The sequence below is a fragment of the Haliotis rufescens genome, unplaced genomic scaffold (genome assembly GCF_023055435.1).
Source record: "Haliotis rufescens isolate VD_foot unplaced genomic scaffold, xgHalRufe1.0.p SCAF_61, whole genome shotgun sequence".
In the NCBI taxonomy this organism is placed as follows: Eukaryota; Metazoa; Mollusca; class Gastropoda; order Lepetellida; family Haliotidae; genus Haliotis; species Haliotis rufescens.
This window is the reverse complement of record NW_025964346.1, coordinates 1,794,859-1,808,465: the sequence shown is the minus strand read 5'-3', so window position 1 is coordinate 1,808,465 and position 13,607 is coordinate 1,794,859.

Here is a 13,607-nt window from a genome sequence, read left to right as displayed (position 1 = left end):
GAACTAAAGGGTCAATGGTACTGTGATTTTCATGAAATACGTCTGGAATATTTGTGATTAAGGTATTTGATTCCAAGTACCATGTTAATATATTCTTGACCATGCGTTCCATGGTTTAGCAAACACAGCTGGTCAATGAAATGGGTTGATAATTGGGAGGATCAGTATGATCACGTCCAGGTTTAGGTATGGGAACAATTATAGCTTCATGCCATGAAGAAGGAAATTCTACTGACGTCCAGATTTTATCAAATGATAAATGGTGATTGCGGTAAATGTCATAAGCTTGTCCAAGGGTAGTATAGTGCTCCTGAATGGAAAAAAGACTTCATAATAATCTTCCCCCTTACCTAAATTAAAATGCATAGTTTCTTTTCCTGCTTCTTTTGGTATTTTTGAAATTTAGGGACATAGTTAGCCGAGGAAGAATGTTCACCAAGTGTTTCACCAGGTTTGTTAGCAACATCTAATTTATGTGTTGAAAATTGATCCCAATTTTTAAGATGGCGTATGCTTGATTTAGTACCCTTACCTTTGACTTTCTGAATCATATTCCAAACCTTCGACATAGGCGTCCGCTAATTTATCTTGGATACATTATTTAGCCAAGATTGGCTTTTATTTTGTATTAATGTGCTCCGGGCTTTAGCATTTTAATTTTGTATTTATTTACATTATGTACCATTTGATGGAGAAGGAAATATTTTTCAGCCTTTTTCCGTGCCTTCCTAGCTTGTTTGCAATCATTGTTAAACCATAGTTTATTTATGTGAGGACTTCGGAATACATTCATTAAGTTCATCAAAGAAAAATTTGATAGGGTCGGAAACATTCATAAAAACTTCAGATTTTAGTTTGTTTGTGTAAAGAATGTCATATAATGCCATACGGGCTTTAGTTAAATTCCATCATGATGACGGAGGAACATCAGATAGTGTAACAGATTTCAAAAGCGTAGGAAAATGGTCATTTTCACTGAGGTCATCGTCGACTGACCATTCAAATTCATTAAGTTAATTTGAATCTACAACTGACAAGTCCAGACGAGAGTAAGATCCAGTTGCAAGATTAAGTTGCAGTTGTGTAGATACGTGTGAGAACCATAATTAATAATGCACAAATCGTTATTTAAGAAAAAATCCTCTAGTTTTCCTTTGGTATTGGTGTCATTAGTACACCAAAGAGGGTAATGACCGTTCAGATCTCCCATGATGACAAATGGTTTAGGGAGCTGGTCATACAGTGCCTGAAGATCAGACTGTCGAGGAGAATAGGATGGTGGTACATACAAAGAACACAAAGTAAAACAATATTCAATGTTATACGTACTGCAACAGCCTGAAGGGGTATTGAGAGAAACAGGACTGTGAATGACGCCCTGCCTCGCCATAAAAGACGACCATGCAGTTGCTTTATCCCCTGGAGGGGAAAAGCAATGGTAAGAATGGTCTTAAATCAAATTTAACAGTAGTTTTAGGGAAAGTTTCTGGTCAAGAAATGCTGATGGTTTAAAAGATTAAAAGCTAAATGTCATTTAAAATTATTACGAAGTCCTCTAGAATTGCATCGTATTCCATTAGCAGAGATTAAGGTCCTCTCCGTTGAACTGCTGGAGATGGAGTGACTTCCCTATCTAGAGGTTCAAAGATGTTATTAACCTCTACAGGAATTGTCAACGAAGACAAGTTGACAACGGTATAAGGATCTATACTGAAACGTCGCTTTTCATAGTATTAAAGAAGTTGTTTTCCATAAAAATTGTGTCTATCTTGATGTTAGCTATTGTTAACGGTTTTGAGGAGCTCTTTCACAGTGACATGGCCACGGTTATATAAACATTGTTGTTGCAGTGATATAAGTTAAACAAAATGTCAGTCTGTTTGGTCACTCATGTGGATTATCTTAGATTGGAAATATCTTCGTCTCCACAATGAAACAAAATGAAATATTCTTTTAATTCCATTATACGCCGTCATGATAATCAATTTACCATTCACGCCAAAAACTATACACACGTTCCGTTCCATAAGCTTGTGTTAGTTTGCCATGACACTTGGTTTCAACACTATTTGATGGTGATTAATTATAGTCGGAATGGTACAATCGACCCTGTGTTTGGCAGAGAGTTCCTGTGGGTACAGACATGGTCTTGTCGGCTGCATTTATTATCATGTGCTTCATGGAAAGTTTCTTTCAGTGCCAAATTCAGATTCAAATCTACAGATAACAAAGCCCAAAATTGAAAACGCACTACGTTTCTCTCCAATTTTAACTGCTGTCAAAATTTGACAAGGTGTGTACCCATTCAATCCTGGTGACGAGGCAACATCAGTTAGAAAGGGTTTCCAGCTGATACGTTCTCATAATAAACGTAATGCATTACCAGTTGTCGTCGTTGACCTGTAGGTGTATAAGAAATTGTGACCATGCTCGGTGTTTATAAAGCTAATCTGTCATTCGTCAGTTATTATGTTACATATATCCTTTTATTGTAATAAGGTTTCTGATGCCACTATTTTTCCCATTACCTCTGTTTCTGTCACGATTTCCGTAAACACCGGCATTTGATGACTCCGCAGAAGAGTGTTACAGACTACAGGAAAGTCGGCAATATCACTACTTCTTGCACATTAATGTCGGTTCATGTGATCTGAGATATTTAATAATGTGAACTGTTCCAATTACTCATGAGTGCACTGACTTTTAGATTCATTGACCCGATAGCAGGGAACGATCTCGATAAAGCCTCCCAGGTTTCCCTGTATAGCACCTCAGGGAACACTTTACCGTTAGTCTGCATCTTGTAAACCGCTAGTAATGTTCACACATCAAGAACCAGTCACGACATCATACAAATACTAAGCGACGAAATATTCGTGCAGGAGATGTCAGGTAGCCTAGTGGTTAAAACTTTCGCTCGTCACCCGAAGACACAGCTGCGATGCCATCATGGGTGCAATTTCTTGAGTCCCCGTCCAGATATTGCTCGAATATTGCTACAAGCGGCGTAAAACCATACTCACTCACTCAATAATATTTGTGACGCAATACTTCATACCACTGACCTAAAACTATGCATGATATCAGCTTATTAGTATATCAAATGAGTCACGGATCAGCCTCTTTAGAGATCAACTATAAACGAGCATCGACACAATCTCCTGTAAGACAAGTGATATTAATGGAAAATGAGTTCATTGAATAAGAGAGATAGATTATTGTTCTCTGAAACACGAACAAGTCCTCCAATGCGTAAATCCCCCCAAACTACTGAAAACGGTAGTATGCAGTCTGGAGCATCCATAGATACACAGGCAACATATTCCAAAGAGATGGAGTATAATTCCCATACTCCCGCTAGTGGTGATGGATTATGTGACGATGATACTGAACACCTGTCACAGTGAACCACGGAGTAGTTGGTGTAAGGCTATTTAGACCCAACTATGCTGACATATCGGTTGTCTGTACACTCCTTGCCTCCACCAATAAGACTACTATGCAGATTTATTATCACATCTTGACCGGTTGGAGTTCGACAACGACTTCCGCGCTGAAACGGACTCTAGAATAAACAACACCACTTCTGGACGATGATCCTATACTTAAGACAGACATAGAAATATACGAACTGAAACGACTGAAACAAAGGTTAAAAATGAGAAAATCACCAGGACCGGACCAAATCACAAAAGAACATATCTATTTCGCTGGAGACTGCTTCTAAAACACTTAACCCAGCTGTTTAACATGATGATACAAACATGCTATAGCCCTGCTCTGTTGAGATCTTGAACAGCCATTCCAATATACAAAGGAAACAATAGGACAGATCGGATCCTGCAAACTGCAGAGATATCACTCTAACGGCCGTATAGGAAAAACTGTTCGAAAAGATCCTATCAGAGAGAATTGAGAGATATGTCAAATATATGGGACCCGACTTCCCACATAGATTACAATGTGGCTTCAGGCGAGAACATGGTGCAAACATAGCTACCTATATACTCAAAGAAGTCATATCTTTCTACACAGAAAGAAACACTGTGTTTCTTGAGAAAGTATTTGATCGCATCTGGAACAACGCACTACTCCTGAAACTATTCATCCTAGGTGAGCAAGGGAAAGCCTGGAATATCATACGTCAGTCATATCATGAATCTACTGCATGTGTCAGATATGTCAAGTCGCGGTATGTTTAAGCGCTGAGTAGAGCGCTTCCGTAAAAAGAACAATAAGTGATTTCCTAAAAACAACACACAGTTTATATGTGTACTTCGTTCACTGGCATTAAGGAAGTTCAAAGGCAATACAATAATTGAACCAACAACAGTTCACTCATGTGGTTTCCGGAGGTGTCAACAAGCATGATACGAGTGGTTAGAACTCCTGAGATTGTATGCTTGCCAATGGCAAAACTCTTAGTATTTATAGGTGGAAACAAAATCAAATAACCATGTTTTTAGACTAGGTAACCATATACTGGAAATGAAATCTAACACAATACATGCAGCTTCCATTGTCAATACACATTTAGAATCCGAAACGACCACGATAGCTTGTGCCAAGGCGAGAAAGAATTTGAATCCCCTGAGAGATATTGGTCTAAGAGCAAGTGGCCTGAACCCAGTCTGACTGAACATTGCCAATTGAGTCAATTTAGTGTTAACATATTTCCAAATGTGTATCACTCTCCGAAATTAATGGAGGCACTAAAGATCATGCATTCATGCATACAACATACATACGCACGCACGCACGCACACACGCACACGAATGTTTTTTTTCTGCAAGTAAGTGCAAATAGGTGATCGGGGTTACTAAAATGAAACATATTCAGTTGAACCTCGTTGCCTCGAACTCATGAGGACCGATTACTTATTCGTATTATCGGTGTTCGACACATCAGACTTGACACTGTTTTCAAAAGTGGGATTGTGACATTACCGAAACAAGATCACGTTTGAAACAAATCAGTGACTGATATTTCATTCTATGAGTATTTATTTGGCACTTTACACCTCGAACAATACATGTTGGGGGCTGCTCAGATGACGATGTAAAACTTGTGTCATTACTCGGATGAATTCATATCTTCTGTATCACGAGACATAAGCTCTTTGAACCTCCGATCAATGATCTATCTATAGACAGTAGATCTCATACCAGGTTCAAGACATGTAAATATTCAGTATTGTCAATTTCTCTCCATAATGTTCTGCTGTGTTAACATGAAATGTAAATCACTCTCCGAAAATAAATGGAGGAAATGAAGATCATTCATTCATACATATAACATATAAACGCACATACACACGCTCGAACGCACGCCCCCACGCGAATGTTTTTTCTGCATTACCGAAACATGATCAGGTGACTAATATATTAGCATTTCACCCAGGTCGATCAACTGTTTCAGCCTTTGATGTTTCACGCCGTTCTTAGGCCAGTATCTTTGTGCTAAGTTGTGTCAAATAGTTTGAGTTCCTATTTTAACATAACTCTTAACTCAGCACTTCCAGGTTAGAATAGTGATAGATATGGTAAGGATTTCCAAGGTACTCGACACATCCGAGGTCGAAATAACGTGGTTGGACTGTAGTTAGTTTAGTTTCTTTATTCACATAAAGTATAGCACAATCATTTACCCATTTGGTGATAATTTGTCAATAATCCTACTCGATTTCCAATCTTGAATTGTCAATAGGTAAAATCGCAAACCTCCTTTTTCTTAAATGCTGTCCCTGGCATAAGTACAGGACAATTATTAATCATTCATGTATCCAATAGTCTTCCGGTTGTTTGTGACAAATAGGCAATTGACATTCCGGGTGCATCTGATTTCAGAGTTTGTACTTCCTCCTTCCCTCACATTGTATTGACTGCTCCAATCCCCCCTCTCTCTCCGAACTACCCACACATGTGCCCCCGTCGTACATCCCGATGTGGCGTGCTTATTGTACTGTCTACATTAATACAAGCAATCTATTTTGACCATATGCTATATTATTGTCAACTGTCTATATTAGGACAAGCAATCTATTATGACCATATGCTATATTATTGTCAACTGTCTATATTAGGACAGGCAATCTATTATGACCATATGCTATATTATTGTCAACTGTCTATTTAAGGACATGCAATCTATTATGACCATATGCTATATTATTGTCAACTGTCTATATTAGGACAAGCAATCTATTTTGGCCATATGCTATATTGTTGTCAACTGTCTATATTAGGACAAGCAATCTATTATCACCATATGCTATATCATTGTCAATTGTCTATATTAGGATAAGCAATATATTATCACCATATGCTATATTATTGTCAACTGTCTATATTAGGACAAGCAATCTATTAACACCATATGCTATATTATTGTCAACTGTCTATATTAGGACAAGCAATCTATTATGACCATATGCTATATTATTGTCAATTGTCTGTATTAGGATAAGCAATCTGTCATGACCATATGCTATATTATTGTCAACTGTCTATATTAGGACATTCAATCTATTATGACCATATGCTATATTATTGTCAACTGTCTATATTAGGACAAGCAATCTCTTATGACCATATGCTATATTATTTTCAACTGTCTATATTAGGACTAGCAATCTATTATGACCATATGCTATATTATTGTTAATTGTCTATATTAGGACAAGCAATCTATTATGACCATATGCTATATTATTGTTAATTGTCTATCTTAGGACAAGCAATCTATTATGACCATATGCTATAATATTGTCAACTGTCTATATTAGGACAAGCAATCTATTATGACCATATGCTATATTATTGTCAACTGTCTATATTAACACATGCAATGTATTATGACCATATGCTATATTATTGTCAACTGTCTATATTAGGACATGCAATCTGTTATGACCATATGCTATATTATTGTCAACTGTCTATATTAGGACATGCAATATATTATGACCATATGCTATATTATTGTCAACTGTCTATATTAGGACAAGCAATCTATTATCACCATATGCTATATAACTGTAAACTGTCTATATAAGGACAAACAATCTATTATGACCATATGCTATATTATTGTCAATTGTCTATATTAGGACATGCAATCTATTATGACCATATGCTATATTATTGTCAACTGTCTATATTAGGACATGCAATCTGTTATGACCATATGCTATATTATTGTCAACTGTCTATATTAGGACATGCAATATATTATCACCATATGCTATATTATTGTCAACTGTCTATATTAGGACAAGCAATCTATTATCACCATATGCTATATAACTGTAAACTGTCTATATTAGAACAAGCAATCTATTATGACCATATGCTATTATATTGTCAACTGTCTATATTAGGACAAGCAGTCTAATATGACCATATGCTATATTATTGTCAATTGTCTATATTAGGATAAGCAATATATTATGACCATATGCTATATTATTGTCAACTGTCTATATTAGGACAAGCAATCTATTATCACCATATGCTATATTATTGTCAATTGTCTATATTAGGACAAGCAATCTATTATGACCATATGCTATATTATTGACAATTGTCTGTATTAGGATAAGCAATATATTATCACCATATGCTATATTATTGTCAACTGTCTATATTAGGACATTCAATCTATTATGACCATATGCTATATTATTGTCAACTGTCTATATTAGGACAAGCAATCTCTTATGACCATATGCTATATTATTTTCAACTGTCTATATTAGGACTAGCAATCTATTATGACCATATGCTATATTATTGTTAATTGTCTATATTAGGACAAGCAATCTATTATGACCATATGCTATATTATTGTCAACTGTCTATATTAGGACAAGCAATCTATTATGACCATATGCTATATTATTGTCAACTGTCTATATTATCACATGCAATGTATTATGACCATATGCTATATTATTGTCAACTGTCTATATTAGGACAAGCAATCTATTATGACCATATGCTATATTATTGTCAACTGTCTATATTAGGACATGCAATATATTATGACCATATGCTATATTATTGTCAACTGTCTATATTAGGACAAACAATCTATTATCACCATATGCTATATTATTGTCAATTGTCTATATTAGGACATGCAATCTATTATGACCATATGCTATATTACTGTCAACTGTCTATATAAGGACATGCAATCTATTATGACCATATGCTATATTATTGTCAACGGACTATATTAGGACAAGCAATCTATTATCACCATACACTATATTATTGTCAACTGTCTATATTAGAACAAGCAATCTATTATGACCATATGCTATATTATTGTCAACTGTCTATATGAGGACAAGCAATCTATTATGACCATATGCTATATTATTGTCAACTGTCTATATTAGGACATGCAATCTATTATGACCATATGCTATATTATTGTCAATTGTCTATATTAGGATAAGCAATATATTATCACCATATGCTATATTATTGTCAACTGTCTATATTAGGGACAAGCAATCTATTATCACCATATGCTATATTATTTTCAACTGTCTATATTAGGACTAGCAATCTATTATGACCATATGCTATATTATTGTCAATTGTCTGTATTAGGATAAGCAATCTGTCATGACCATATGCTATATTATTGTCAACTGACTATATTAGGGCATGTAATCTATTATGACCATATGCTATATTATTGTCAACTGTCTATATTAGGACAAGCAATCTATTATGACCATATGCTATAATATTGTCAACTGTCTATATTAGGACTAGCAATCTATTATGACCATATGCTATATTATTGTCAATTGTGTATATTAGGACATGCAATCTATTATGACCATATGCTATATTATTGTCAACTGACTATATTAGGGCATGTAATCTATTATGACCATATGCTATATTATTGTCAACTGTCTATATTAGGACATGCAATCTATTATGACCATATGCTATATTATTGTCAACTGTCTATATTAGAACAAGCAATCTCTTATGACCATATGCTATATTATTGTCAACTGTCTATATTAGGGCATGCAGTCTATTATGACCATATGCTATATTATTGTCAACTGTCTAAATAAGGACAAGCAATCTATTATGACCATATGCTATATTATTGTCAATTGAGTATATTAGGACATGCAACCTATTATGACCATATGCTATATTACTGTCAACTGTCTATATAAGGACATGCAACCTATTATGACCATATGCTATTTTATTGTCAACTGTCTATATAAGGACATGCAATCTATTATGACCATATGCTATATTATTGTCAACTGTCTATATTAGGACAAACAATCTATTATGACCATATGCTATATTATTGTCAACTGCCTATATAAGGACAAGCAATCTATTATGACCATATGCTATATTATTGTCAACTGTCTGACATGAAATATGTTGTATTACATTGTCAACAGGCAATCTAGGAAACACTGATATTGTTTTTATAATGATAATGATCAAATAATGTTATTAAGAATACTTGGCCCATATGCTCGTCAACTTCAGGTTTAAATTCCGCCAAACACAATGAACAAGTAAATGACAGAACATATACTCACATGCAAAAGAAACGCAGGTGGTTTTAAGCAAATAGGTAACAAACACGGAACCATAAATTGATACGAGTTTTAGCGTGTAGTGAAGCCTTATGGTGTTATCGATATTTTTGGTTGCATTTTGGAAGCCCCAAGTAAAAACGCAACATAAAAAACGAATCGCCAAAACGCACCATTTCAATGAATATGTGGGTTTCATGCACCCATTTCTCGCGAAATCGAAAATGCACGAACTGTAGTGGGTATAAAACTTAGGCCGATTCTTGGACCTACCACTCCTTTGTCAACAATGCCACGCCTAACCAGTCTATCGGACGTTTGGAAGCTGGAGAGTCTGTCCGAGATCCTGCTCGTCATTTCAACGTTAACATAACCACAATTTACAGTCTCCTGCATCGATACACCCTACACAGACCACAGATGACTTTCCTCGGAGCGGTCGTCCTAGGGTCACCACACCTCGACAAGATCGGCAGATTACCCGTCAACTCCAGCGACATCCGTTCCTAACTGCAAGTGAAAGTGCTCGACAGACCATAGGAACACCTAATCGACACTTTAGCTGGGACACTGTGATCCGACGTCTCCGTTCCAACAACCTCAGATGTTGCCGACCAGCACGTCGTCCTGTTCTCCAACCACGGCATCGACAAGCACGACTTCAGTGGGCACAGGGTCATCACAATTGGCGTCATCGTGAGTGGAGGCGTGTCATCGTCTTTGATGAAAGTCGCTTTTGTGTCTCCCATGCAGACGGAAGAGTCAGAATTTGGAGGCGTCGGGGTGATCGTTTGCTGACAGAAACGTTGTGGAAAGGGATCCATGGGGTGGACCTATCGTCATGATATGGGCAGGGATTGGACTTAATGCGAGACTGGGACCCATGTGCTTTATGAATATTGAATGTTGAATGACACGGTGCCATTGCTCAGGGGTATATCGACCAAGTGATCAGACCCCACGTTGTTCCATTTTTTTGCACAACATCAACAACACAGTTTCCAGCAGAGCTACCATGGCCTTTCTGCAACAACACAACATCCGTGTTCTACCGTGGCCAGCCCTCGGCCCTGATCTGAACCCAATCGAACACTTGTAGGATGAGGTTCAAAGGCGTCTGCACAATGTGCGCCCAGTCCCTACTACTGCCGATGAACTACGCACAGCTGCTCTGGATGTGTGCAGGAGGATCCCTAGGGCCTTCACAAATCGTCTGATCCACTCAATGTACAGGAGATGTGTGGCAGTGATCAATGCTAATGGTGGTCACAACAGGTATTGAGTGACATTTTGGGTTTTGACCCGAAACTGTGTAAGCCCTTAACTTTTGAAAAAAACAATTATGTCATCTGGCTTTTTAATCCATTAAACTGTCTTCAGACAAATTTTTGTCACTCTTGCCCTATTGGTATTTCTTGTCTTTACTGTTAAAAATAAAAATAACACGTATACTGCCTACTCGACTTGCGTTTCTTTTGCGTGTTAGTATATATACATGAATGTATTCATTCTGCATGAAGGATCTACCATTGCAAGATTGTAAGAGTCTATATAGTTGAAGTATATGTCAGTATCATACACCGAAAGAAGAGAACTGCTGACGTGTTTTTACTGTCGATAGGATCAAGATTCTCCATACCCGTGCCATCAAACTATGACTGCATTGGTCTCCTGACAAGTCAGACCACACACTGGTGACTGTCAACTGCTGTGCCATGTACATTGAGGAAATAGTTTTAATCAGTAAAATCTGGCGTTTATCGAGGTCCATATCAGCACAACGTTTCCTCGACATCCACAGAGATTCGGATCATATGCCTTAAGCCCAAAGACAATGAAAGAGCATCTGAATGTAGGGTATGTTTTTATAAGAAGCAGCACTGAACAATGAACATATGTTCAATACCAGTAGTTGTTTAATGTAGCGCAAACTATTTGAGAAAATATGCATGAGTCTAAGAAAGGACAGGTATTTACTAAAACGGAAATTGGTGTATACATGTTGATAAGTCTGTTGACTTTGAGTCAAATACTTTAGAATGAATAAATTATTGTGAGTCTTCCCTTGGTGACAGATATGTCACAACTGTTGTCGGGTCGTCAACAAACACATCCCGTATTGGTCGAATGTATGATGAGTGGTCTTCAGCAGAAGTCCCGGATGTAGCAACCTCCCCATCTCCTACATCACTGGACAGTGGGAAGTACTCATCTAGAGTGGGTGTGGCTAGTTCGCTCTCTTCACCATCCCCTACATCACTGGACACTGGGGAGTACTCACCAAGAGCAGGTGTGGCTAGTTCGCTCTCCTCTCCGTCCCCTTCATCACTGGACAGTGGGAAGTACACACCAAGAGTGGGTGTGGCTAGTTCGCTCTCTTCTCCATCTCCTACATCACTGGACACTGGGAAGTACTCACCAAGAGCAGGTGTGGCTAGTTCGCTCTCCTCCTCCGCCCCTTTCTTCTTCTCTTTCTTTTCCCTCTTCTCCTTCTCCTCCTCCACCATGTTGTTTTGGTTATTTGTGTTTCTCCCGGGAAGCTCTGGGTCCACATCGTCATCATGTATTTCATAGTACCTTTGTATCACCTGGTAGTCATGTGTAGGCACTTGTCCAGTATCAGTGACCATCCCAGATTCCAGTTGGTTTCTCCTGGAAAACTCCGGGTCCACGTCTTCATCGTGTAGTTCATAGTATCTGTGTAGACCCTGGTACTCCAGTGTAGGCAGTGGCACCTGTCCAGTAGCATTGGCCATCATAGCTTCCGGTCGGCTTCCCCTATTTAAACAGAATTATTGTAAATTCAAACAAGGTTATGGTCGATATCAGAGATATATACACTGCAGGACAGTACTTTGCAGCATTACGTGACATGCCACATGGTAGCCCGCATTCGCGTTTGTATTTTCTGTTGTATTTCAGGGGCGGTCGGGTAGCCTAGTTGTTAAAGCGTCCGCTCGTCACGCCGAAGACCCGGGTTAGATTCCCAGCTGTCCCCCGCCCTGATATTGCTGGAATATTGCTAAAAGCGGCGTAAAACCATACTCACTCACCGTTGTATTTCGAGAAGAAGGTTTGTGTATAAACATTATTTCCAAGTAAACTGAAAAGACATTGAAACCATTTTAATGTAAAGTGATTGGTAGGGATGACTGTTGTCACTCCGTGTCTTAATTTATTTATGGCAAGGGTATTATTTTGACTGAGGTTTCTGCTTTTTGTTATGCAATTTACTCTGTTTTCCTCTTGAAACGCAGAATCATTCATAAGGCAATCCTCTTTGACAACAGTGTGGCAGCATGGAATATATAGTGTAAGTGTTTTATGCAGTGTATACATGAATGTTTGAAATTAAAACCTTTCTGACATATGATAGATTGAGGCTGAACTTTAAAGGCAATGGATATAAACAGCTAGCTGGAACAGTAGGTCAGTATATAGGTGATGTGTACATCTACAGTGTCATGACCATCTCAGGGAGCACTGACACACTATTCACTAGACAGAATCTCTCACGTTTCTATGCAAAGATGTCAAAACGCTCACACATGAATATGATATTTTAATGAAAATGTATTTAATGTCCAAACGATTTGTTCTACTTTGTTTCAATTTGTTAACAGTAATGGCCCTTGTCTTGGGTGTAAATGGTTCAGTTAAGCAGCTTCTGTGGCAAAGAGATTATTGATGCCATTTGTGCATTGTGATGCCATTTCAATAACTAAGCGATATCCTCCCTCGAAGTCAGTTTTTGATGATACGTTTTTTTCGCAACTGTTACATCTGTATTGATAAGACCGCGTTGTTCTTTAGCTTCTGGTATAATTTGCTGTTCAGCGAACGTTCAATGGAATCTTCATTGTTGGACGCTATACTCTCAATGTTGAATTGTACCAACTGTTTCACCCTTTAAGTACAGATTAAACTATACACATACTGACCTTTGTGCGGCAATGCGTTGGCGGTATAGCACACACTGTCTCAGCGCTAAACAAAACACAGTTGTTG